General features: G+C 37.3%; 1 protein-coding gene across 1 annotated transcript in view; it reads left to right on the top strand.

Annotated features, from left to right (window-relative positions):
- Nucleotides 1-405: 405 nt before the first annotated feature.
- Nucleotides 406-5,459, top strand: part of si:dkey-240h12.4 (death-associated protein kinase 2) — a 22,274-nt gene continuing 17,220 nt past the window's right edge. The window contains exon 1 of the mRNA XM_037693393.1: nucleotides 406-533. The gene's annotated coding sequence lies outside the window, so the exon portion shown is untranslated. The remainder of the gene's footprint in view (nucleotides 534-5,459) is intronic.

The raw sequence follows: 5,459 nt of genomic DNA, 5'->3' as shown, positions 1-5,459 counted from the left end.
AACTGAGCAGCCTGCAGACCTCTCACCAGCTGAAAACATTAAATGCATCAAATAAATAATAATAAAATCAAGGCTGTTGAACAACAGGACATTCAGTACAAAACAGCTGGTGTCTTCAGGCGCAGGCTGATGTTGAAAGATGTTTCTCTGTGGGAAACATGAGCGTTTCTCTTGCTGCCATCAAACCTAGAATTATATTTTTCCTCTAAAATTAGAAGAAAAAAGTTTTGGTTTGGACATTTCATGCTGTGTTCTGAACGTGTTTTACATCCAAACTTTTTGTCAGATCCTCACTCCATGCCAGGCGGTGGCAGTAAACGCACCACAGCATTGTTGCCTCCTCTATAAAGGCTGTTTTCCGCATTCTCTGTTTTTCCCTGTTTTAATGTTTCTGCTTCTCCCTTTCTGTCAGCTGCTCTGCGGGGACTCGCAGAACCAGAGGGACGGGGTGGTTCGGGTCTGGGCGGACTCGTACATGGGATTCCCGACAGGACCTGAAGCAAGAAGTTCCTCTGGAGGCGTTCAGCTTGACCGTGAGTGTTTACTTTTACACGTTTTACCATCAGACGGCTCTTAATCCACACCCAGCATCACGCAGCAGCCAAACCTTCCGCGCTTCAGGCTTCCTGGAAAAACGTTGCGCGTCTACACGAGTTATTACGGCTCCGCACGAAGGCGTGGCTCTACGGTGCATTCAATGGCAGCACGGAAATAAAAGTATTATATTAAAAAGCACTAATAAGCTCTACATTTAGGGATTTAACAATTCTTGTTTAAGTTTCTTGACATTTCATCAGAAGGGTAGTTTATTTTTATAATGTACACATGAGAATTTTTTTAAACAAAGAAAACTGATGTTATAAACATTTTACTTTGAAACAATTATTATTATTTTTTTTTTAATTTTAAGTGATCTGGTATAATGGCCTAATTCATTCATATGTTCTCTACACAGGACTTTATTAAAAGCTAGAAAATAATAGTTGTGTTTGTATCAACAAGTTTAATTTCAGCTCTGTTCCAAAGCACACATTTTTATTTCATCAACTGGATTAAAATGAATAAGGTGAACCATGCTGCAGAAGGTCGATTAAATTCAATTTATTTAAAATAAGACACAATATAACAGTCATCTCAAAGCACTTAGAAAAAACAGAGTTAATTTGTTAAATTTTTATTTAGATACTTATCCATATCAGATATCCCTGTTATACATATTTACAATATATACATTAAAAATATGGCATTCTGGTTTTATTTACATTATTACACCACATTTTATTTATTTTTATTGGCGTTGTCCTACCACACAATGTTTTAGCTCTATCTATAAAAATGAAATTGAAATGAGGGGGTAATAACTGAATATTGTTGGTTCAACTACAAACCTCTATGTAAACCTGAGCCTTGGCGTGATTAATGCAAACAGAGTTTCATCTTATTTATATATAAAAACTAGACAAACTAATCAAATATTCAGCACATACTCTTCTGCGTCCGTTTCTGAGTTAATTGTATTTTGTTCGAGTGGTACTTGAACGCACCGCCCAGCCGTAATAATTGGTGAAGAAGCGCAAAGTTTTTTTCCCCAAAGTTCAGATCTGATGGTGGGAGCGCTGCTTCCTTCACGGAGCAGAAAACTTTACTGGAGTTTTCTGACGAGTTCAGGCGCGTTTCACTCAAATAGAAATACCTCTCAAGACACGAGAGCTGTCTTTAAAACAACGTGTTGTTTAGCTTTTTAAAGAACTTTATCTAACAGACATCCTGGGTGCCTGTTTATTTAGATGAGGAATAGAGTTGGGTGGATAATTAACTTAAGGTCTTAAATAAATAAAAATAAAAAAGGAAAACATGTGAAGCAAATTTCCTGCATTTTTAGACAGCATGATCTCGTATCTGAATGCACTGCAGCATCATGAACAGAGAACTGGTAAATAAATCACTTTACAGCACACCTCAGAAGGTTTATGACTTATTTATAGGAAACATTTAAATTTTTACAAGGTTGTCAGGATGTAAAAGACAAAACAAACAAACAAAAAAAAAATCCTCAGTCAAACGAAAAAGAAAGTCTGTATTTCAGTTCCTGAGTTTTATGTACGAGGATTTGTAAAGATCCTTTTTTTTTAAGGATCTGTTTTTTACCTTGTTCTAAAATGACTCAGATCTCACCTCAAATGTAGAAAACCACAAAACTTCCACGTGCCATTAAATTTAATTTTTTTATAAAAAGCAAAACAAAAAAAGCTAAAGTTGTGTGTGGAAAAACTACAGGCTGGTTTAAAGCGGTGCTTGAAAGTTTGTGAAGTCTTTATAATTTTCTATATTTCTGCATAAATCTGACCTAAAACAAACATCATCAGATTTTCACACAAGTCCTAAAAGTTGATAAAGAGAACCCATTTAAAGAAATGAGACAAAGATATTATACTTGGTCATTTATTTATTGATGAAAATGATCCAATATTACATATTGGTAAGTGGTAAAAATATGTGAACCTCTAGGATTATCAGTTAATTTGACGGTGAAATTAGAGTCAGGTGTTTTCAATCAATGGGTTGATGATCAGGTGTGAGTGGGCACCCGGTTGAATTTAAAGAACAGGGATCTATCAAAGTCTGTTTTTCACAACATGTTTGCGGAAGTGGATCATGAACAAAGAAGATTTCTGAGGACCTCAGATAAAGAGTTGTTGATGCTCATCAGGCTGGAAAAGATTATAAAACCGTCTGTAAAGAGTTTGGACTCCATCAATCCACCGTCAGACAGACTGTGTACCATTAGAGCCCGACCGATATGGAAATTTTGACTATCGCCGATACTGATATTGGGAGGGTAAGGCAACCACGATAACTAATATAATGGCTGAAATTTTTTTTAGCTTTGTCCACCCCCAAGAATCAAAGCAAACAGCGAGTGGAGCGGAGCTTGTGCATTTAGCGCAGGTGTTAGCAACCACGAAGCTAAACTAATCAGATCCATGTCCCACAGTAGGTTTACAAGTGGTGCACTGGTCATAAAAACAGTATTCCTAACGTGCGTTCACATTTTCTATCGTCTACTTTTCACCATAAAATTGTCAAGTGTGTTACAAAAATATAAATTAAACAAAGAAACACCCTTAAACAGTCATTCACGTATGGTGAAGGCCTAATTGACCACAGGAGAGGTTTTTTTTAAATTTTTTTAGAGAAGTAAAGATTTCAGACAAACAATGTGTTTCATTGAGGATGACGAAGATAACTTTACTAACACTGATATATATATATATATATATATATATATATATATGTACCACTAAGTTATATTTACTGTTCTGGCTAAAATTTTACTAGGCAATAGGTTAATAAACTTGCCATGCTATGTTTAGCAACATACACTACACACACTATTGCTCCTTGCTTCGTCTGCGCTGAACGTGAAAGTGAAACTTAAGTAACATGATAAATGGACTGTACTTATATAGCTCCTTTCTATCTTATCAAAATACTCAAAGTGCTTTACACTACAATCTGTGCCCTCAATTACCCATTCATAGCACTCTACTATGCAAGTATAAAGACTAATCAGTACTTTAATCATATTCATACACTGATGGGACACACATCGGAGGCAATGAGGTGTTCAGTGTATTGCCCAAGGACACTTCTGTATGTGACTGCTGGTGGAATTGAACCCCCAACTCTTGCATTGGAGGACGACTGCTCTAACCACTCAGCCACAGCTGCCCCAAACGTGAACAGTAATAACTTGAAAGTTGTCTTCACGCTCTCTCTGATGGACACATTGTACAAATATGGCTTGTTTCCAGCATTTTAGGGGTGAAAATTAGAAGTGCTTATAAAGACGCATAATGAGACAATTATCACTGATACTAGAATGTCCCCAAACATCGATATCGGCCTAAATTATGGTCCCCATATATTGGTTGGACTATAATTGTCCTCCCCAGGATTGGTCCATCAACAAAGATCACTCCAAGAACAAGGCATGTAACAGTCAGAGAGGTCACGAAGCACCCCAGAGTAACTTCTAAGTAACTGAAGGTCTCTCTCACATTGGCTGATGTTAATGTTCATGAGTCCACCATCAGGAGAACACTGAACAACAATGGTGTCATGGTAGAGTATAAGGAGAAAGTCACTGCTCTCCAAAAAGAACATGGCTGCTCATCTATAGTTTGCTAAAGATCACGTGGACAAGCCAGAAGACTGTTGGAAGAATGTTTTGTGGATGGATGAGACCAAAATAGAAGTTTTTGATTTAAATGAAAAGAGTTATGTTTGGAGAAAGGAAAATTCAATTAAATTCAATACAGTTTATTTATAAACCACCAAATCACAACAGAAGTTGTCTCAGGGCACTGAACAGAAACATTCACATGTAGAAAAAGACAATTATTAAAAGTTATCTATGTAAGGAAGCAGCAGATTGTGTTGAATCTTCACTTCATCGCAGTCTCTCATCCCGAACAAGCATGAAGGCAACAGTGGAAAGGAAAAACTCCCTCATAACAGAAAGAAACTTCCAGCAGAACCAGGCTCAGGACGAGCGGTTATCTGGCAGGTCCGGGCGTACTTTCTATTGGAGGAAAGACTCCTCATTCACATTTTTGTGCTCTGAAGACCTGGAGGAGGTAAACGTAGCGTTGGTGCCACAGTTTACTTTATGAAAAAGTTTCTATGAAACCAGAAGTTTAAGTGGGACAGAGTCTCAGCTCACAGTAACTGGGACGTTGTTACACTTGACCTTTATTTAACCAGGCAAATCCCATTGAGATCACAAATCTCTTTTGCAAGGGAGGCCTGAGTGCTGGGTTTTTGGCTACAAGTTTGATGCTGAACAACTACCGGTAGACAGATGTAGATTATGCAACACACCCGTAAGCTGTTTAGGAAAGCAACAGCCAATTTACAGTCAGGCTTGAGGCCTGGGACATTTATCATAAATGATCTCACTTTTACAGTGGTTGTCTCACACAAAACACTGCATTCCTGCAAAAAAACACTTATCCCATCTGTGAAACACGGTGGTGGTAGTGTCATGGCTTGGGTCTGTTTTGCTGCATCTGGGCCAGGATGGCTCCTCATCATTGACGGAACAATGAATTCTGAATTATATTAGAGAATTATCCAGGAAATTTAGGAAGGAAATCACACCAGATATTGAAAGCAAAGGTTCACATACTTTTACCACTTACAAATATGTGATATTGGATCATTTTCCTCAATCAATAAATGGCCAAGTATAATATCGTTGTCTCTTTTGCTTAACTGTGTTCTCTTTATCTAATTGTAGGACTTGTGTGAAAATCTGATGATGTTTTAGGTCATTTATGGTGAAATGTAGAAAATTATAAAGAGTTCACAAACTTTCAAGCACCACTGTGTATTTCACAAGACATTAAACGGATCTACAACTACCTGCACATAATGGCCTTAACATTTTAATTTTC

Source organism: Nematolebias whitei, chromosome 19 (genome assembly GCF_014905685.2).
Source record: "Nematolebias whitei isolate Nwh7 chromosome 19, NemWhi1, whole genome shotgun sequence".
Lineage (NCBI taxonomy): Eukaryota > Metazoa > Chordata > Actinopteri > Cyprinodontiformes > Rivulidae > Nematolebias > Nematolebias whitei.
The sequence above is the reverse complement of the archived record's forward strand: the minus strand, read 5'-3'. Positions and strand labels throughout refer to the sequence as shown.